Source organism: Mytilus californianus, unplaced genomic scaffold (assembly GCF_021869535.1).
Source record: "Mytilus californianus isolate M0D057914Y unplaced genomic scaffold, xbMytCali1.0.p SCAF_3, whole genome shotgun sequence".
NCBI classification, from domain to species: Eukaryota; Metazoa; Mollusca; class Bivalvia; order Mytilida; family Mytilidae; genus Mytilus; species Mytilus californianus.
This window is the reverse complement of record NW_026262679.1, coordinates 85,111,169-85,134,137: the sequence shown is the minus strand read 5'-3', so window position 1 is coordinate 85,134,137 and position 22,969 is coordinate 85,111,169. Positions and strand designations below refer to the sequence as shown.

General features: G+C 31.2%; 1 long non-coding RNA gene across 14 annotated transcripts in view; it reads left to right on the top strand.

Annotated features, from left to right (window-relative positions):
• The window catches only part of LOC127735279 (uncharacterized), a 131,828-nt gene that overhangs the window by 95,683 nt on the left and 13,176 nt on the right, over positions 1-22,969 (top strand). Inside the window, exon 6 of one of the 14 annotated variants that reach the window (XR_007998219.1) lies at positions 20,827-20,900. The exons of the other annotated variants lie outside the window; for them this stretch is intronic. This is a non-coding gene — a long non-coding RNA (uncharacterized LOC127735279). The remainder of the gene's footprint in view (positions 1-20,826; positions 20,901-22,969) is intronic. 14 annotated transcript variants of the gene reach the window in all.

The window sequence follows — 22,969 nt, the reverse complement described above, 5'->3', positions numbered from 1 at the left end:
CTTGTTGCCCGGTTAAGGAGTTGACATAAAACATTCATCACATTAATTTCTGAATTAATTGCAACAGCAAAAAGTCTCTATTTAAAGCTGAAACTAATTTAAAGTTTTTGTTTTTGTTAGATACAGCCTAAATATGTGACAGTCCTATACCATGAGGAATAGTTCCATTGAAGTTCAAGAGGATGATGTCGCATGTAGGTATTTGGTCATTACAAATGTTCTTTAAGCTATGTTTATATGTGTTAGGTAATAAAAATCAGTTTTTCCTGGAATAGCAGGAAACTTTATTACAAATTGGTCTACAATTTCGTCTTTTATGCCTGTTTAAGGGACGATTATGGTATACTGCAGGAATAATTTTACTATATAGTTAAGTGGGCCTAAAATTGGCCGGCGGCCCAAAAAATATTTGGAAATGTTTTAGTTACCATTTTAGGCAACTTTAATTTTTTCATAGTTTTGTTGTCATAGCGTTTTAAAATCTGGATCAGAATGCTGTCAACGCATACATTTTTAATGCGGTGATCCTGCAAATAGGATGGATAGTCAATAGAAGAATATCACAATTTATTAATTAACAACGATTCAATTATGTCAACGTTTGGTTAACGATTTAAGCAGCGGAAAGGGACCCCTCAGATACAATTATTTTTTGCTATGACGCCTTCTATCGACAGCAAAAAATAAAGTAGACTTTCAAGACGTCATTATTAATTGGACTATTGTTAAAGCAGATCGCCCAGCAGTTGGATAAAAGATGCTTTATGTCAAAATGGGTCTCGTAAAAGCAGACCTCCCCAGAGAGCAAACTTTAGATTTTGATGTAACATTGATGAATTTAATGGGCACTGATCTCGTAAAAGCAGATCACCCAGCAGAGCCGTTTATATAATATGATGAAAACTTGTTTTATAGTAAAAAGTATTTAATTTTATGTCAGGCTCTATTTCATTATCAACCAATTTGAAACTTTATTACAAATTGGTCTAAAAAAAAATTTTCTTCAAATTTATACTCTAATGAAGTATATTCTTATGAGAATTATAGTAATTATAAATATTCTTGTCCAACATGCAAAAGATTAAATTCTGAATTAATTGCAACAGCAAATAGTCTCTATTTACAGAGGATATTAATTTCTAGTTTTTGTTAAAGATGCTGCACTCCTAGACGGAGAAGATGGTAACTTCATGGTATATAGCACATGAGGAGGAGTCGCATGTAAGTATTTGGTCATTACAATTGTACTTAAAACTATGTTTATATTTGTTAGGTATTAAAAATCAGTTTTTCCTGAAACAAATTGAAGCTTTATAACAAATTGGTCTAAAATTTCTTTTATTCAAATTTATGCTCTAATGATGTATATTTTAATAAGAATGTATAGTAATTGTATATATACTTCTCTCTAGTTTAGTATTTAACATAAATCATGCATCACATTAATTTCTGAATTGATTGCAACAGCAAAAAGTCTTGATTTTAAGCTGAAACTAATTTATAATTTTTGTTTTTTTTACAGATACAGCCTAAATATGCAACACTCCTATATCGTGAAAGATGCTTTCATCGTAGATCACACATTAGGACGAGTCACATGTAGGTATTTGGTCATTACAATTTTTGAGCTCACCTTTCCGAAGGAAATGTGAGCTTTTGCCATCACTTGGCGTCCGTTGTCGTCGTCCGTCCGGTGTAAACTATTTCAAAAATCTTCTCCTCTGAAACTACTGAACCAATTCCAACCAAACTTAAGCTGAATGATCCTTAGGGTATCTAGAATTAAGTTTGTGTTTTATTTTCTGTTTCGTCAAAAAACATGGCCAACATGGTTAAAAATAGAAAATAGGGGTAAAATGCAGTTTTTGGCTTATATCTCAAAAACTAAAGCATTTAGAGGAACTCTGACATGGGGGTAAAAGTGTTCTTGTACGTCGAGAAATATAGCCACTATGGCTAAAATGGAACATAGGGGTAAAATGCATTTTTTTGCTTTTGAAGAAAATATGACGGATGCAAATAACATTTAAATGGCATTTTTAAGCCACTCATTAATATATATTGAAAAGCAAAAATAATCATTGATGAAAGATTTAAGCAAAACATTACAGGTGAGCGATTCCTGCTCTTGAGAGCCTCTTGTTCTTAAAACTATGTTTATGTTTGTTAGGTAATAAAAATCTGTTTTTCCTGAAACAACAGCCTGAAGCTTTATAACTAATTTGTCTAAAATTTCCTCTTTTTTTTCAAATTTATACTCTTAAGTAATATATTTATATAAGAATGTTTTGTATTTGTTTTTAGACTTGTTGCCCGGTTAAGGAGTTGACATAAAACATTCATCACATTAATTTCTGAATTAATTGCAACAGCAAAAAGTCTCTATTTAAAGCTGAAACTAATTTAAAGTTTTTGTTTTTGTTAGATACAGCCTAAATATGTGACAGTCCTATACCATGAGGAATAGTTCCATTGAAGTTCAAGAGGATGATGTCGCATGTAGGTATTTGGTCATTACAAATGTTCTTTAAGCTATGTTTATATGTGTTAGGTAATAAAAATCAGTTTTTCCTGGAATAGCAGGAAACTTTATTACAAATTGGTCTACAATTTCGTCTTTTATGCCTGTTTAAGGGACGATTATGGTATACTGCAGGAATAATTTTACTATATAGTTAAGTGGGCCTAAAATTGGCCGGCGGCCCAAAAAATATTTGGAAATGTTTTAGTTACCATTTTAGGCAACTTTAATTTTTTCATAGTTTTGTTGTCATAGCGTTTTAAAATCTGGATCAGAATGCTGTCAACGCATACATTTTTAATGCGGTGATCCTGCAAATAGGATGGATAGTCAATAGAAGAATATCACAATTTATTAATTAACAACGATTCAATTATGTCAACGTTTGGTTAACGATTTAAGCAGCGGAAAGGGACCCCTCAGATACAATTATTTTTTGCTATGACGCCTTCTATCGACAGCAAAAAATAAAGTAGACTTTCAAGACGTCATTATTAATTGGACTATTGTTAAAGCAGATCGCCCAGCAGTTGGATAAAAGATGCTTTATGTCAAAATGGGTCTCGTAAAAGCAGACCTCCCCAGAGAGCAAACTTTAGATTTTGATGTAACATTGATGAATTTAATGGGCACTGATCTCGTAAAAGCAGATCACCCAGCAGAGCCGTTTATATAATATGATGAAAACTTGTTTTATAGTAAAAAGTATTTAATTTTATGTCAGGCTCTATTTCATTATCAACCAATTTGAAACTTTATTACAAATTGGTCTAAAAAAAAAATTTCTTCAAATTTATACTCTAATGAAGTATATTCTTATGAGAATTATAGTAATTATAAATATTCTTGTCCAACATGCAAAAGATTAAATTCTGAATTAATTGCAACAGCAAATAGTCTCTATTTACAGAGGATATTAATTTCTAGTTTTTGTTAAAGATGCTGCACTCCTAGACGGAGAAGATGGTAACTTCATGGTATATAGCACATGAGGAGGAGTCGCATGTAAGTATTTGGTCATTACAATTGTACTTAAAACTATGTTTATATTTGTTAGGTATTAAAAATCAGTTTTTCCTGAAACAAATTGAAGCTTTATAACAAATTGGTCTAAAATTTCTTTTATTCAAATTTATGCTCTAATGATGTATATTTTAATAAGAATGTATAGTAATTGTATATATACTTCTCTCTAGTTTAGTATTTAACATAAATCATGCATCACATTAATTTCTGAATTGATTGCAACAGCAAAAAGTCTTGATTTTAAGCTGAAACTAATTTATAATTTTTGTTTTTTTTACAGATACAGCCTAAATATGCAACACTCCTATATCGTGAAAGATGCTTTCATCGTAGATCACACATTAGGACGAGTCACATGTAGGTATTTGGTCATTACAATTTTTGAGCTCACCTTTCCGAAGGAAATGTGAGCTTTTGCCATCACTTGGCGTCCGTTGTCGTCGTCCGTCCGGTGTAAACTATTTCAAAAATCTTCTCCTCTGAAACTACTGAACCAATTCCAACCAAACTTAAGCTGAATGATCCTTAGGGTATCTAGAATTAAGTTTGTGTTTTATTTTCTGTTTCGTCAAAAAACATGGCCAACATGGTTAAAAATAGAAAATAGGGGTAAAATGCAGTTTTTGGCTTATATCTCAAAAACTAAAGCATTTAGAGGAACTCTGACATGGGGGTAAAAGTGTTCTTGTACGTCGAGAAATATAGCCACTATGGCTAAAATGGAACATAGGGGTAAAATGCATTTTTTTGCTTTTGAAGAAAATATGACGGATGCAAATAACATTTAAATGGCATTTTTAAGCCACTCATTAATATATATTGAAAAGCAAAAATAATCATTGATGAAAGATTTAAGCAAAACATTACAGGTGAGCGATTCCTGCTCTTGAGAGCCTCTTGTTCTTAAAACTATGTTTATGTTTGTTAGGTAATAAAAATCTGTTTTTCCTGAAACAACAGCCTGAAGCTTTATAACTAATTTGTCTAAAATTTCCTCTTTTTTTTCAAATTTATACTCTTAAGTAATATATTTATATAAGAATGTTTTGTATTTGTTTTTAGACTTGTTGCCCGGTTAAGGAGTTGACATAAAACATTCATCACATTAATTTCTGAATTAATTGCAACAGCAAAAAGTCTCTATTTAAAGCTGAAACTAATTTAAAGTTTTTGTTTTTGTTAGATACAGCCTAAATATGTGACAGTCCTATACCATGAGGAATAGTTCCATTGAAGTTCAAGAGGATGATGTCGCATGTAGGTATTTGGTCATTACAAATGTTCTTTAAGCTATGTTTATATGTGTTAGGTAATAAAAATCAGTTTTTCCTGGAATAGCAGGAAACTTTATTACAAATTGGTCTACAATTTCGTCTTTTATGCCTGTTTAAGGGACGATTATGGTATACTGCAGGAATAATTTTACTATATAGTTAAGTGGGCCTAAAATTGGCCGGCGGCCCAAAAAATATTTGGAAATGTTTTAGTTACCATTTTAGGCAACTTTAATTTTTTCATAGTTTTGTTGTCATAGCGTTTTAAAATCTGGATCAGAATGCTGTCAACGCATACATTTTTAATGCGGTGATCCTGCAAATAGGATGGATAGTCAATAGAAGAATATCACAATTTATTAATTAACAACGATTCAATTATGTCAACGTTTGGTTAACGATTTAAGCAGCGGAAAGGGACCCCTCAGATACAATTATTTTTTGCTATGACGCCTTCTATCGACAGCAAAAAATAAAGTAGACTTTCAAGACGTCATTATTAATTGGACTATTGTTAAAGCAGATCGCCCAGCAGTTGGATAAAAGATGCTTTATGTCAAAATGGGTCTCGTAAAAGCAGACCTCCCCAGAGAGCAAACTTTAGATTTTGATGTAACATTGATGAATTTAATGGGCACTGATCTCGTAAAAGCAGATCACCCAGCAGAGCCGTTTATATAATATGATGAAAACTTGTTTTATAGTAAAAAGTATTTAATTTTATGTCAGGCTCTATTTCATTATCAACCAATTTGAAACTTTATTACAAATTGGTCTAAAAAAAAATTTTCTTCAAATTTATACTCTAATGAAGTATATTCTTATGAGAATTATAGTAATTATAAATATTCTTGTCCAACATGCAAAAGATTAAATTCTGAATTAATTGCAACAGCAAATAGTCTCTATTTACAGAGGATATTAATTTCTAGTTTTTGTTAAAGATGCTGCACTCCTAGACGGAGAAGATGGTAACTTCATGGTATATAGCACATGAGGAGGAGTCGCATGTAAGTATTTGGTCATTACAATTGTACTTAAAACTATGTTTATATTTGTTAGGTATTAAAAATCAGTTTTTCCTGAAACAAATTGAAGCTTTATAACAAATTGGTATAAAATTTCTTTTATTCAAATTTATGCTCTAATGATGTATATTTTAATAAGAATGTATAGTAATTGTATATATACTTCTCTCTAGTTTAGTATTTAACATAAATCATGCATCACATTAATTTCTGAATTGATTGCAACAGCAAAAAGTCTTGATTTTAAGCTGAAACTAATTTATAATTTTTGTTTTTTTTACAGATACAGCCTAAATATGCAACACTCCTATATCGTGAAAGATGCTTTCATCGTAGATCACACATTAGGACGAGTCACATGTAGGTATTTGGTCATTACAATTTTTGAGCTCACCTTTCCGAAGGAAATGTGAGCTTTTGCCATCACTTGGCGTCCGTTGTCGTCGTCCGTCCGGTGTAAACTATTTAAAAAATCTTCTCCTCTGAAACTACTGAACCAATTCCAACCAAACTTAAGCTGAATGATCCTTAGGGTATCTAGAATTAAGTTTGTGTTTTATTTTCTGTTTCGTCAAAAAACATGGCCAACATGGTTAAAAATAGAAAATAGGGGTAAAATGCAGTTTTTGGCTTATATCTCAAAAACTAAAGCATTTAGAGGAACTCTGACATGGGGGTAAAAGTGTTCTTGTACGTCGAGAAATATAGCCACTATGGCTAAAATGGAACATAGGGGTAAAATGCATTTTTTTGCTTTTGAAGAAAATATGACGGATGCAAATAACATTTAAATGGCATTTTTAAGCCACTCATTAATATATATTGAAAAGCAAAAATAATCATTGATGAAAGATTTAAGCAAAACATTACAGGTGAGCGATTCCTGCTCTTGAGAGCCTCTTGTTCTTAAAACTATGTTTATGTTTGTTAGGTAATAAAAATCTGTTTTTCCTGAAACAACAGCCTGAAGCTTTATAACTAATTTGTCTAAAATTTCCTCTTTTTTTTCAAATTTATACTCTTAAGTAATATATTTATATAAGAATGTTTTGTATTTGTTTTTAGACTTGTTGCCCGGTTAAGGAGTTGACATAAAACATTCATCACATTAATTTCTGAATTAATTGCAACAGCAAAAAGTCTCTATTTAAAGCTGAAACTAATTTAAAGTTTTTGTTTTTGTTAGATACAGCCTAAATATGTGACAGTCCTATACCATGAGGAATAGTTCCATTGAAGTTCAAGAGGATGATGTCGCATGTAGGTATTTGGTCATTACAAATGTTCTTTAAGCTATGTTTATATGTGTTAGGTAATAAAAATCAGTTTTTCCTGGAATAGCAGGAAACTTTATTACAAATTGGTCTACAATTTCGTCTTTTATGCCTGTTTAAGGGACGATTATGGTATACTGCAGGAATAATTTTACTATATAGTTAAGTGGGCCTAAAATTGGCCGGCGGCCCAAAAAATATTTGGAAATGTTTTAGTTACCATTTTAGGCAACTTTAATTTTTTCATAGTTTTGTTGTCATAGCGTTTTAAAATCTGGATCAGAATGCTGTCAACGCATACATTTTTAATGCGGTGATCCTGCAAATAGGATGGATAGTCAATAGAAGAATATCACAATTTATTAATTAACAACGATTCAATTATGTCAACGTTTGGTTAACGATTTAAGCAGCGGAAAGGGACCCCTCAGATACAATTATTTTTTGCTATGACGCCTTCTATCGACAGCAAAAAATAAAGTAGACTTTCAAGACGTCATTATTAATTGGACTATTGTTAAAGCAGATCGCCCAGCAGTTGGATAAAAGATGCTTTATGTCAAAATGGGTCTCGTAAAAGCAGACCTCCCCAGAGAGCAAACTTTAGATTTTGATGTAACATTGATGAATTTAATGGGCACTGATCTCGTAAAAGCAGATCACCCAGCAGAGCCGTTTATATAATATGATGAAAACTTGTTTTATAGTAAAAAGTATTTAATTTTATGTCAGGCTCTATTTCATTATCAACCAATTTGAAACTTTATTACAAATTGGTCTAAAAAAAAATTTTCTTCAAATTTATACTCTAATGAAGTATATTCTTATGAGAATTATAGTAATTATAAATATTCTTGTCCAACATGCAAAAGATTAAATTCTGAATTAATTGCAACAGCAAATAGTCTCTATTTACAGAGGATATTAATTTCTAGTTTTTGTTAAAGATGCTGCACTCCTAGACGGAGAAGATGGTAACTTCATGGTATATAGCACATGAGGAGGAGTCGCATGTAAGTATTTGGTCATTACAATTGTACTTAAAACTATGTTTATATTTGTTAGGTATTAAAAATCAGTTTTTCCTGAAACAAATTGAAGCTTTATAACAAATTGGTCTAAAATTTCTTTTATTCAAATTTATGCTCTAATGATGTATATTTTAATAAGAATGTATAGTAATTGTATATATACTTCTCTCTAGTTTAGTATTTAACATAAATCATGCATCACATTAATTTCTGAATTGATTGCAACAGCAAAAAGTCTTGATTTTAAGCTGAAACTAATTTATAATTTTTTTTTTTTTTACAGATACAGCCTAAATATGCAACACTCCATATATCGTGAAAGATGCTTTCATCGTAGATCACACATTAGGACGAGTCACATGTAGGTATTTGGTCATTACAATTTTTGAGCTCACCTTTCCGAAGGAAATGTGAGCTTTTGCCATCACTTGGCGTCCGTTGTCGTCGTCCGTCCGGTGTAAACTATTTAAAAAATCTTCTCCTCTGAAACTACTGAACCAATTCCAACCAAACTTAAGCTGAATGATCCTTAGGGTATCTAGAATTAAGTTTGTGTTTTATTTTCTGTTTCGTCAAAAAACATGGCCAACATGGTTAAAAATAGAAAATAGGGGTAAAATGCAGTTTTTGGCTTATATCTCAAAAACTAAAGCATTTAGAGGAACTCTGACATGGGGGTAAAAGTGTTCTTGTACGTCGAGAAATATAGCCACTATGGCTAAAATGGAACATAGGGGTAAAATGCATTTTTTTGCTTTTGAAGAAAATATGACAGATGCAAATAACATTTAAATGGCATTTTTAAGCCACTCATTAATATATATTGAAAAGCAAAAATAATCATTGATGAAAGATTTAAGCAAAACATTACAGGTGAGCGATTCCTGCTCTTGAGAGCCTCTTGTTCTTAAAACTATGTTTATGTTTGTTAGGTAATAAAAATCTGTTTTTCCTGAAACAACAGCCTGAAGCTTTATAACTAATTTGTCTAAAATTTCCTCTTTTTTTTCAAATTTATACTCTTAAGTAATATATTTATATAAGAATGTTTTGTATTTGTTTTTAGACTTGTTGCCCGGTTAAGGAGTTGACATAAAACATTCATCACATTAATTTCTGAATTAATTGCAACAGCAAAAAGTCTCTATTTAAAGCTGAAACTAATTTAAAGTTTTTGTTTTTGTTAGATACAGCCTAAATATGTGACAGTCCTATACCATGAGGAATAGTTCCATTGAAGTTCAAGAGGATGATGTCGCATGTAGGTATTTGGTCATTACAAATGTTCTTTAAGCTATGTTTATATGTGTTAGGTAATAAAAATCAGTTTTTCCTGGAATAGCAGGAAACTTTATTACAAATTGGTCTACAATTTCGTCTTTTATGCCTGTTTAAGGGACGATTATGGTATACTGCAGGAATAATTTTACTATATAGTTAAGTGGGCCTAAAATTGGCCGGCGGCCCAAAAAATATTTGGAAATGTTTTAGTTACCATTTTAGGCAACTTTAATTTTTTCATAGTTTTGTTGTCATAGCGTTTTAAAATCTGGATCAGAATGCTGTCAACGCATACATTTTTAATGCGGTGATCCTGCAAATAGGATGGATAGTCAATAGAAGAATATCATAATTTATTAATTAACGATTCAATTATGTCAACGTTTGGTTAACGATTTAAGCAGCGGAAAGGGACCCCTCAGATACAATTATTTTTTGCTATGACGCCTTCTATCGACAGCAAAAAAAAAAGTAGACTTTCAAGACGTCATTATTAATTGGACTATTGTTAAAGCAGATCGCCCAGCAGTTGGATAAAAGATGCTTTATGTCAAAATGGGTCTCGTAAAAGCAGACCTCCCCAGAGAGCAAACTTTTGATTTTGATGTAACATTGATGAATTTAATGGGCGCTGATCTCGTAAAAGCAGATCACCCAGCAGAGCCGGTTATATAATATGATGAAAACTTGTTTTATAGTAAAAAGTATTTAATTTTATGTCAGGCTCTATTTCATTATCAACCAATTTGAAACTTTATTACAAATTGGTCTAAAAAAAAATTTTCTTCAAATTTATACTCTAATGAAGTATATTCTTATGAGAATTATAGTAATTATAAATATTCTTGTCCAACATGCAAAAGATTAAATTCTGAATTAATTGCAACAGCAAATAGTCTCTATTTACAGCTGATATTAATTTCTAGTTTTTGTTAAAGATGCTGCACTCCTAGACGGAGAAGATGGTAACTTCATGGTAGATAGCACATGAGGAGGAGTCGCATGTAAGTATTTGGTCATTACAATTGTACTTAAAACTATGTTTATATTTGTTAGGTATTAAAAATCAGTTTTTCCTGAAACAAATTGAAGCTTTATAACAAATTGGTCTAAAATTTCTTTTATTCAAATTTATGCTCTAATGATGTATATTTTAATAAGAATGTATAGTAATTGTATATATACTTCTCTCTAGTTTAGTATTTAACATAAATCATGCATCACATTAATTTCTGAATTGATTGCAACAGCAAAAAGTCTTGATTTTAAGCGGAAACTAATTTATAATTTTTGTTTTTTTTACAGATACAGCCTAAATATGCAACACTCCTATATCGTGAAAGATGCTTTCATCGTAGATCACACATTAGGACGAGTCACATGTAGGTATTTGGTCATTACAATTTTTGAGCTCACCTTTCCGAAGGAAATGTGAGCTTTTGCCATCACTTGGCGTCCGTTGTCGTCGTCCGTCCGGTGTAAACTATTTAAAAAATCTTCTCCTCTGAAACTACTGAACCAATTCCAACCAAACTTAAGCTGAATGATCCTTAGGGTATCTAGAATTAAGTTTGTGTTTTATTTTCTGTTTCGTCAAAAAACATGGCCAACATGGTTAAAAATAGAAAATAGGGGTAAAATGCAGTTTTTGGCTTATATCTCAAAAACTAAAGCATTTAGAGGAACTCTGACATGGGGGTAAAAGTGTTCTTGTACGTCGAGAAATATAGCCACTATGGCTAAAATGGAACATAGGGGTAAAATGCATTTTTTTGCTTTTGAAGAAAATATGACAGATGCAAATAACATTTAAATGGCATTTTTAAGCCACTCATTAATATATATTGAAAAGCAAAAATAATCATTGATGAAAGATTTAAGCAAAACATTACAGGTGAGTGATTCCTGCTCTTGAGAGCCTCTTGTTCTTAAAACTATGTTTATGTTTGTTAGGTAATAAAAATCTGTTTTTCCTGAAACAACAGCCTGAAGCTTTATAACTAATTTGTCTAAAATTTCCTCTTTTTTTTCAAATTTATACTCTTAAGTAATATATTTATATAAGAATGTTTTGTATTTGTTTTTAGACTTGTTGCCCGGTTAAGGAGTTGACATAAAACATTCATCACATTAATTTCTGAATTAATTGCAACAGCAAAAAGTCTCTATTTAAAGCTGAAACTAATTTAAAGTTTTTGTTTTTGTTAGATACAGCCTAAATATGTGACAGTCCTATACCATGAGGAATAGTTCCATTGAAGTTCAAGAGGATGATGTCGCATGTAGGTATTTGGTCATTACAAATGTTCTTTAAGCTATGTTTATATGTGTTAGGTAATAAAAATCAGTTTTTCCTGGAATAGCAGGAAACTTTATTACAAATTGGTCTACAATTTCGTCTTTTATGCCTGTTTAAGGGACGATTATGGTATACTGCAGGAATAATTTTACTATATAGTTAAGTGGGCCTAAAATTGGCCGGCGGCCCAAAAAATATTTGGAAATGTTTTAGTTACCATTTTAGGCAACTTTAATTTTTTCATAGTTTTGTTGTCATAGCGTTTTAAAATCTGGATCAGAATGCTGTCAACGCATACATTTTTAATGCGGTGATCCTGCAAATAGGATGGATAGTCAATAGAAGAATATCACAATTTATTAATTAACAACGATTCAATTATGTCAACGTTTGGTTAACGATTTAAGCAGCGGAAAGGGACCCCTCAGATACAATTATTTTTTGCTATGACGCCTTCTATCGACAGCAAAAAATAAAGTAGACTTTCAAGACGTCATTATTAATTGGACTATTGTTAAAGCAGATCGCCCAGCAGTTGGATAAAAGATGCTTTATGTCAAAATGGGTCTCGTAAAAGCAGACCTCCCCAGAGAGCAAACTTTAGATTTTGATGTAACATCGATGAATTTAATGGGCGCTGATCTCGTAAAAGCAGATCACCCAGCAGAGCCGTTTATATAATATGATGAAAACTTGTTTTATAGTAAAAAGTATTTAATTTTATGTCAGGCTCTATTTCATTATCAACCAATTTGAAACTTTATTACAAATTGGTCTAAAAAAAAATTTTCTTCAAATTTATACTCTAATGAAGTATATTCTTATGAGAATTATAGTAATTATAAATATTCTTGTCCAACATGCAAAAGATTAAATTCTGAATTAATTGCAACAGCAAATAGTCTCTATTTACAGCTGATATTAATTTCTAGTTTTTGTTAAAGATGCTGCACTCCTAGACGGAGAAGATGGTAACTTCATGGTAGATAGCACATGAGGAGGAGTCGCATGTAAGTATTTGGTCATTACAATTGTACTTAAAACTATGTTTATATTTGTTAGGTATTAAAAATCAGTTTTTCCTGAAACAAATTGAAGCTTTATAACAAATTGGTCTAAAATTTCTTTTATTCAAATTTATGCTCTAATGATGTATATTTTAATAAGAATGTATAGTAATTGTATATATACTTCTCTCTAGTTTAGTATTTAACATAAATCATGCATCACATTAATTTCTGAATTGATTGCAACAGCAAAAAGTCTTTGATTTTAAGCTGAAACTAATTTATAATTTTTGTTTTTTTTACAGATACAGCCTAAATATGCAACACTCCTATATCGTGAAAGATGCTTTCATCGTAGATCACACATTAGGACGAGTCACATGTAGGTATTTGGTCATTACAATTTTTGAGCTCACCTTTCCGAAGGAAATGTGAGCTTTTGCCATCACTTGGCGTCCGTTGTCGTCGTCCGTCCGGTGTAAACTATTTAAAAAATCTTCTCCTCTGAAACTACTGAACCAATTCCAACCAAACTTAAGCTGAATGATCCTTAGGGTATCTAGAATTAAGTTTGTGTTTTATTTTCTGTTTCGTCAAAAAACATGGCCAACATGGTTAAAAATAGAAAATAGGGGTAAAATGCAGTTTTTGGCTTATATCTCAAAAACTAAAGCATTTAGAGGAACTCTGACATGGGGGTAAAAGTGTTCTTGTACGTCGAGAAATATAGCCACTATGGCTAAAATGGAACATAGGGGTAAAATGCATTTTTTTGCTTTTGAAGAAAATATGACAGATGCAAATAACATTTAAATGGCATTTTTAAGCCACTCATTAATATATATTGAAAAGCAAAAATAATCATTGATGAAAGATTTAAGCAAAACATTACAGGTGAGTGATTCCTGCTCTTGAGAGCCTCTTGTTCTTAAAACTATGTTTATGTTTGTTAGGTAATAAAAATCTGTTTTTCCTGAAACAACAGCCTGAAGCTTTATAACTAATTTGTCTAAAATTTCCTCTTTTTTTTCAAATTTATACTCTTAAGTAATATATTTATATAAGAATGTTTTGTATTTGTTTTTAGACTTGTTGCCCGGTTAAGGAGTTGACATAAAACATTCATCACATTAATTTCTGAATTAATTGCAACAGCAAAAAGTCTCTATTTAAAGCTGAAACTAATTTAAAGTTTTTGTTTTTGTTAGATACAGCCTAAATATGTGACAGTCCTATACCATGAGGAATAGTTCCATTGAAGTTCAAGAGGATGATGTCGCATGTAGGTATTTGGTCATTACAAATGTTCTTTAAGCTATGTTTATATGTGTTAGGTAATAAAAATCAGTTTTTCCTGGAATAGCAGGAAACTTTATTACAAATTGGTCTACAATTTCGTCTTTTATGCCTGTTTAAGGGACGATTATGGTATACTGCAGGAATAATTTTACTATATAGTTAAGTGGGCCTAAAATTGGCCGGCGGCCCAAAAAATATTTGGAAATGTTTTAGTTACCATTTTAGGCAACTTTAATTTTTTCATAGTTTTGTTGTCATAGCGTTTTAAAATCTGGATCAGAATGCTGTCAACGCATACATTTTTAATGCGGTGATCCTGCAAATAGGATGGATAGTCAATAGAAGAATATCACAATTTATTAATTAACAACGATTCAATTATGTCAACGTTTGGTTAACGATTTAAGCAGCGGAAAGGGACCCCTCAGATACAATTATTTTTTGCTATGACGCCTTCTATCGACAGCAAAAAATAAAGTAGACTTTCAAGACGTCATTATTAATTGGACTATTGTTAAAGCAGATCGCCCAGCAGTTGGATAAAAGATGCTTTATGTCAAAATGGGTCTCGTAAAAGCAGACCTCCCCAGAGAGCAAACTTTAGATTTTGATGTAACATCGATGAATTTAATGGGCGCTGATCTCGTAAAAGCAGATCACCCAGCAGAGCCGTTTATATAATATGATGAAAACTTGTTTTATAGTAAAAAGTATTTAATTTTATGTCAGGCTCTATTTCATTATCAACCAATTTGAAACTTTATTACAAATTGGTCTAAAAAAAAATTTTCTTCAAATTTATACTCTAATGAAGTATATTCTTATGAGAATTATAGTAATTATAAATATTCTTGTCCAACATGCAAAAGATTAAATTCTGAATTAATTGCAACAGCAAATAGTCTCTATTTACAGCTGATATTAATTTCTAGTTTTTGTTAAAGATGCTGCACTCCTAGACGGAGAAGATGGTAACTTCATGGTAGATAGCACATGAGGAGGAGTCGCATGTAAGTATTTGGTCATTACAATTGTACTTAAAACTATGTTTATATTTGTTAGGTATTAAAAATCAGTTTTTCCTGAAACAAATTGAAGCTTTATAACAAATTGGTCTAAAATTTCTTTTATTCAAATTTATGCTCTAATGATGTATATTTTAATAAGAATGTATAGTAATTGTATATATACTTCTCTCTAGTTTAGTATTTAACATAAATCATGCATCACATTAATTTCTGAATTGATTGCAACAGCAAAAAGTCTTTGATTTTAAGCTGAAACTAATTTATAATTTTTGTTTTTTTTACAGATACAGCCTAAATATGCAACACTCCTATATCGTGAAAGATGCTTTCATCGTAGATCACACATTAGGACGAGTCACATGTAGGTATTTGGTCATTACAATTTTTGAGCTCACCTTTCCGAAGGAAATGTGAGCTTTTGCCATCACTTGGCGTCCGTTGTCGTCGTCCGTCCGGTGTAAACTATTTAAAAAATCTTCTCCTCTGAAACTACTGAACCAATTCCAACCAAACTTAAGCTGAATGATCCTTAGGGTATCTAGAATTAAGTTTGTGTTTTATTTTCTGTTTCGTCAAAAAACATGGCCAACATGGTTAAAAATAGAAAATAGGGGTAAAATGCAGTTTTTGGCTTATATCTCAAAAACTAAAGCATTTAGAGGAACTCTGACATGGGGGTAAAAGTGTTCTTGTACGTCGAGAAATATAGCCACTATGGCTAAAATGGAACATAGGGGTAAAATGCATTTTTTTGCTTTTGAAGAAAATATGACAGATGCAAATAACATTTAAATGGCATTTTTAAGCCACTCATTAATATATATTGAAAAGCAAAAATAATCATTGATGAAAGATTTAAGCAAAACATTACAGGTGAGTGATTCCTGCTCTTGAGAGCCTCTTGTTCTTAAAACTATGTTTATGTTTGTTAGGTAATAAAAATCTGTTTTTCCTGAAACAACAGCCTGAAGCTTTATAACTAATTTGTCTAAAATTTCCTCTTTTTTTTCAAATTTATACTCTTAAGTAATATATTTATATAAGAATGTTTTGTATTTGTTTTTAGACTTGTTGCCCGGTTAAGGAGTTGACATAAAACATTCATCACATTAATTTCTGAATTAATTGCAACAGCAAAAAGTCTCTATTTAAAGCTGAAACTAATTTAAAGTTTTTGTTTTTGTTAGATACAGCCTAAATATGTGACAGTCCTATACCATGAGGAATAGTTCCATTGAAGTTCAAGAGGATGATGTCGCATGTAGGTATTTGGTCATTACAAATGTTCTTTAAGCTATGTTTATATGTGTTAGGTAATAAAAATCAGTTTTTCCTGGAATAGCAGGAAACTTTATTACAAATTGGTCTACAATTTCGTCTTTTATGCCTGTTTAAGGGACGATTATGGTATACTGCAGGAATAATTTTACTATATAGTTAAGTGGGCCTAAAATTGGCCGGCGGCCCAAAAAATATATGGAAATGTTTTAGTTACCATTTTAGGCAACTTTAATTTTTTCATAGTTTTGTTGTCATAGCGTTTTAAAATCTGGATCAGAATGCTGTCAACGCATACATTTTTAATGCGGTGATCCTGCAAATAGGATGGATAGTCAATAGAAGAATATCACAATTTATTAATTAACAACGATTCAATTATGTCAACGTTTGGTTAACGATTTAAGCAGCGGAAAGGGACCCCTCAGATACAATTATTTTTTGCTATGACGCCTTCTATCGACAGCAAAAAAAAAAGTAGACTTTCAAGACGTCATTATTAATTGGACTATTGTTAAAGCAGATCGCCCAGCAGTTGGATAAAAGATGCTTTATGTCAAAATGGGTCTCGTAAAAGCAGACCTCCCCAGAGAGCAAACTTTAGATTTTGAAGTAACATTGATGAATTTAATGGGCGCTGATCTCGTAAAAGCAGATCACCCAGCAGAGCCGGTTATATAATATGATGAAAACTTGTTTTATAGTAAAAAGTATTTATTTTTATGTCAGGCTCTATTTCATTATCAACCAATTTGAAACTTTATTACAAATTGGTCTAAAAAAAAATTTTCTTCAAATTTATACTCTAATGAAGTATATTCTTATGAGAATTATAGTAATTATAAATATTCTTGTCCAACATGCAAAAGATTAAATTCTGAATTAATTGCAACAGCAAATAGTCTCTATTTACAGCTGATATTAATTTCTAGTTTTTGTTAAAGATGCTGCACTCCTAGACGGAGAAGATGGTAACTTCATGGTAGATAGCACATGAGGAGGAGTCGCATGTAAGTATTTGGTCATTACAATTGTACTTAAAACTATGTTTATATTTGTTAGGTATTAAAAATCAGTTTTTCCTGAAACAAATTGAAGCTTTATAACAAATTGGTCTAAAATTTCTTTTATTCAAATTTATGCTCTAATGATGTATATTTTAATAAGAATGTATAGTAATTGTATATATACTTCTCTCTAATTTAGTATTTAACATAAATCATGCATCACATTAATTTCTGAATTGATTGCAACAGCAAAAAGTCTTGATTTAAAGCTGAAACTAATTTATAATTTTTGTTTTTTTTACAGATACAGCCTAAATATGCAACACTCCTATATCGTGAAAGATGCTTTCATCGTAGATCACACATTAGGACGAGTCACATGTAGGTATTTGGTCATTACAATTTTTGAGCTCACCTTTCCGAAGGAAATGTGAGCTTTTGCCATCACTTGGCGTCCGTCGTCGTCGTCCGTCCGGTGTAAACTATTTCAAAAATCTTCTCCTCTGAAACTACTGAACCAATTCCAACCAAACTTAAGCTGAATGATCCTTAGGGTATCTAGAATTAAGTTTGTGTTTTATTTTCTGTTTCGTCAAAAAACATGGCCAACATGGTTAAAAATAGAAAATAGGGGTAAAATGCAGTTTTTGGCCTATATCTCAAAAACTAAAGCATTTAGAGGAACTCTGACATGGGGGTAAAAGTGTTCTTGTACGTCGAGAAATATAGCCACTATGGCTAAAATGGAACATAGGGGTAAAATGCATTTTTTTGCTTTTGAAGAAAATATGACGGATGCAAATAACATTTAAATGGCATTTTTAAGCCACTCATTAATATATATTGAAAAGCAAAAATAATCATTGATGAAAGATTTAAGCAAAACATTACAGGTGAGCGATTCCTGCTCTTGAGAGCCTCTTGTTCTTAAAACTATGTTTATGTTTGTTAGGTAATAAAAATCTGTTTTTCCTGAAACAACAGCCTGAAGCTTTATAACTAATTTGTCTAAAATTTCCTCTTTTTTTTCAAATTTATACTCTTAAGTAATATATTTATATAAGAATGTTTTGTATTTGTTTTTAGACTTGTTGCCCGGTTAAGGAGTTGACATAAAACATTCATCACATTAATTTCTGAATTAATTGCAACAGCAAAAAGTCTCTATTTAAAGCTGAAACTAATTTAAAGTTTTTGTTTTTGTTAGATACAGCCTAAATATGTGACAGTCCTATACCATGAGGAATAGTTCCATTGAAGTTCAAGAGGATGATGTCGCATGTAGGTATTTGGTCATTACAAATGTTCTTTAAGCTATGTTTATATGTGTTAGGTAATAAAAATCAGTTTTTCCTGGAATAGCAGGAAACTTTATTACAAATTGGTCTACAATTTCGTCTTTTATGCCTGTTTAAGGGACGATTATGGTATACTGCAGGAATAATTTTACTATATAGTTAAGTGGGCCTAAAATTGGCCGGCGGCCCAAAAAATATATGGAAATGTTTTAGTTACCATTTTAGGCAACTTTAATTTTTTCATAGTTTTGTTGTCATAGCGTTTTAAAATCTGGATCAGAATGCTGTCAACGCATACATTTTTAATGCGGTGATCCTGCAAATAGGATGGATAGTCAATAGAAGAATATCACAATTTATTAATTAACAACGATTCAATTATGTCAACGTTTGGTTAACGATTTAAGCAGCGGAAAGGGACCCCTCAGATACAATTATTTTTTGCTATGACGCCTTCTATCGACAGCAAAAAATAAAGTAGACTTTCAAGACGTCATTATTAATTGGACTATTGTTAAAGCAGATTTTTTATTTCAAAATGGGTCTCGTAAAAGCAGACCTCCCCAGAGAGCAAACTTTAGATTTTGAAGTAACATTGATGAATTTAATGGGCGCTGATCTCGTAAAAGCAGATCACCCAGCAGAGCCGGTTATATAATATGATGAAAACTTGTTTTATAGTAAAAAGTATTTAATTTTATGTCAGGCTCTATTTCATTATCAACCAATTTGAAACTTTATTACAAATTGGTCTAAAAAAAAATTTTCTTCAAATTTATACTCTAATGAAGTATATTCTTATGAGAATTATAGTAATTATAAATATTCTTGTCCAACATGCAAAAGATTAAATTCTGAATTAATTGCAACAGCAAATAGTCTCTATTTACAGCTGATATTAATTTCTAGTTTTTGTTAAAGATGCTGCACTCCTAGACGGAGAAGATGGTAACTTCATGGTAGATAGCACATGAGGAGGAGTCGCATGTAAGTATTTGGTCATTACAATTGTACTTAAAACTATGTTTATATTTGTTAGGTATTAAAAATCAGTTTTTCCTGAAACAAATTGAAGCTTTATAACAAATTGGTCTAAAATTTCTTTTATTCAAATTTATGCTCTAATGATGTATATTTTAATAAGAATGTATAGTAATTGTATATATACTTCTCTCTAATTTAGTATTTAACATAAATCATGCATCACATTAATTTCTGAATTGATTGGAACAGCAAAAAGTCTTGATTTAAAGCTGAAACTAATTTATAATTTTTGTTTTTTTTACAGATACAGCCTAAATATGCAACACTCCTATATCGTGAAAGATGCTTTCATCGTAGATCACACATTAGGACGAGTCACATGTAGGTATTTGGTCATTACAATTTTTGAGCTCACCTTTCCGAAGGAAATGTGAGCTTTTGCCATCACTTGGCGTCCGTCGTCGTCGTCCGTCCGGTGTAAACTATTTCAAAAATCTTCTCCTCTGAAACTACTGAACCAATTCCAACCAAACTTAAGCTGAATGATCCTTAGGGTATCTAGAATTTGTTTCGTCAAAAAACATGGCCAACATGGTTAAAAATAGAAAATAGGGGTAAAATGCAGTTTTTGGCTTATATCTCAAAAACTAAAGCATTTAGAGGAACTCTGACATGGGGGTAAAAGTGTTCTTGTACGTCGAGAAATATAGCCACTATGGCTAAAATGGAACATAGGGGTAAAATGCATTTTTTTGCTTTTGAAGAAAATATGACAGATGCAAATAACATTTAAATGGCATTTTTAAGCCACTCATTAATATATATTGAAAAGCAAAAATAATCGTTGATGAAAGATTTAAGCAAAACATTACAGGTGAGCGATTCCTGCTCTTGAGAGCCTCTTGTTCTTAAAACTATGTTTATGTTTGTTAGGTAATAAAAATCTGTTTTTCCTGAAACAACAGCCTGAAGCTTTATAACTAATTTGTCTAAAATTTCCTCTTTTTTTTCAAATTTATACTCTTAAGTAATATATTTATATAAGAATGTTTTGTATTTGTTTTTAGACTTGTTGTTGCCCAGTTAAGGAGTTGACATAAAACATGCATCACATTAATTTCTGAATTAATTGCAACAGCAAAAAGTCTCTATTTAAAGCTGAAACTAATTTAAAGTTTTTGTTTTTGTTAGATACAGCCTAAATATGTGACAGTCCTATACCATGAAGAATAGTTCCATTGAAGTTCAAGAGGATGATGTCGCATGTAGGTATTTGGTCATTACAAATGTTCTTTAAGCTATGTTTATATGTGTTAGGTAATAAAAATCAGTTTTTCCTGGAATAGCAGGAAACTTTATTACAAATTGGTCTACAATTTCGTCTTTTATGCCTGTTTAAGGGACGATTATGGTATACTGCAGGAATAATTTTACTATATAGTTAAGTGGGCCTAAAATTGGCCGGCGGCCCAAAAAATATTTGGAAATGTTTTAGTTACCATTTTAGGCAACTTTAATTTTTTCATAGTTTTGTTGTCATAGCGTTTTAAAATCTGGATCAGAATGCTGTCAACGCATACATTTTTAATGCGGTGATCCTGCAAATAGGATGGATAGTCAATAGAAGAATATCACAATTTATTAATTAACAACGATTCAATTATGTCAACGTTTGGTTAACGATTTAAGCAGCGGAAAGGGACCCCTCAGATACAATTATTTTTTGCTATGACGCCTATCGACAGCAAAAAATAAAGTAGACTTTCAAGACGTCATTATTAATTGGACTATTGTTAAAGCAGATTTTTTATTTCAAAATGGGTCTCGTAAAAGCAGACCTCCCCAGAGAGCAAACTTTAGATTTTGATGTAACATTGATGAATTTAATGGGCGCTGATCTCGTAAAAGCAGATCACCCAGCAGAGCCGGTTATATAATATGATGAAAACTTGTTTTATAGTAAAAAGTATTTAATTTTATGTCAGGCTCTATTTCATTATCAACCAATTTGAAACTTTATTACAAATTGGTCTAAAAAAAAATTTTCTTCAAATTTATACTCTAATGAAGTATATTCTTATGAGAATTATAGTAATTATAAATATTCTTGTCCAACATGCAAAAGATTAAATTCTGAATTAATTGCAACAGCAAATAGTCTCTATTTACAGCTGATATTAATTTCTAGTTTTTGTTAAAGATGCTGCACTCCTAGACGGAGAAGATGGTAACTTCATGGTAGATAGCACATGAGGAGGAGTCGCATGTAAGTATTTGGTCATTACAATTGTACTTAAAACTATGTTTATATTTGTTAGGTATTAAAAATCAGTTTTTCCTGAAACAAATTGAAGCTTTATAACAAATTGGTCTAAAATTTCTTTTATTCAAATTTATGCTCTAATGATGTATATTTTAATAAGAATGTATAGTAATTGTATATATACTTCTCTCTAGTTTAGTATTTAACATAAATCATGCATCACATTAATTTCTGAATTGATTGCAACAGCAAAAAGTCTTTGATTTTAAGCTGAAACTAATTTATAATTTTTGTTTTTTTTACAGATACAGCCTAAATATGCAACACTCCTATATCGTGAAAGATGCTTTCATCGTAGATCACACATTAGGACGAGTCACATGTAGGTATTTGGTCATTACAATTTTTGAGCTCACCTTTCCGAAGGAAATGTGAGCTTTTGCCATCACTTGGCGTCCGTTGTCGTCGTCCGTCCGGTGTAAACTATTTAAAAAATCTTCTCCTCTGAAACTACTGAACCAATTCCAACCAAACTTAAGCTGAATGATCCTTAGGGTATCTAGAATTAAGTTTGTGTTTTATTTTCTGTTTCGTCAAAAAACATGGCCAACATGGTTAAAAATAGAAAATAGGGGTAAAATGCAGTTTTTGGCTTATATCTCAAAAACTAAAGCATTTAGAGGAACTCTGACATGGGGGTAAAAGTGTTCTTGTACGTCGAGAAATATAGCCACTATGGCTAAAATGGAACATAGGGGTAAAATGCATTTTTTTGCTTTTGAAGAAAATATGACAGATGCAAATAACATTTAAATGGCATTTTTAAGCCACTCATTAATATATATTGAAAAGCAAAAATAATCATTGATGAAAGATTTAAGCAAAACATTACAGGTGAGTGATTCCTGCTCTTGAGAGCCTCTTGTTCTTAAAACTATGTTTATGTTTGTTAGGTAATAAAAATCTGTTTTTCCTGAAACAACAGCCTGAAGCTTTATAACTAATTTGTCTAAAATTTCCTCTTTTTTTTCAAATTTATACTCTTAAGTAATATATTTATATAAGAATGTT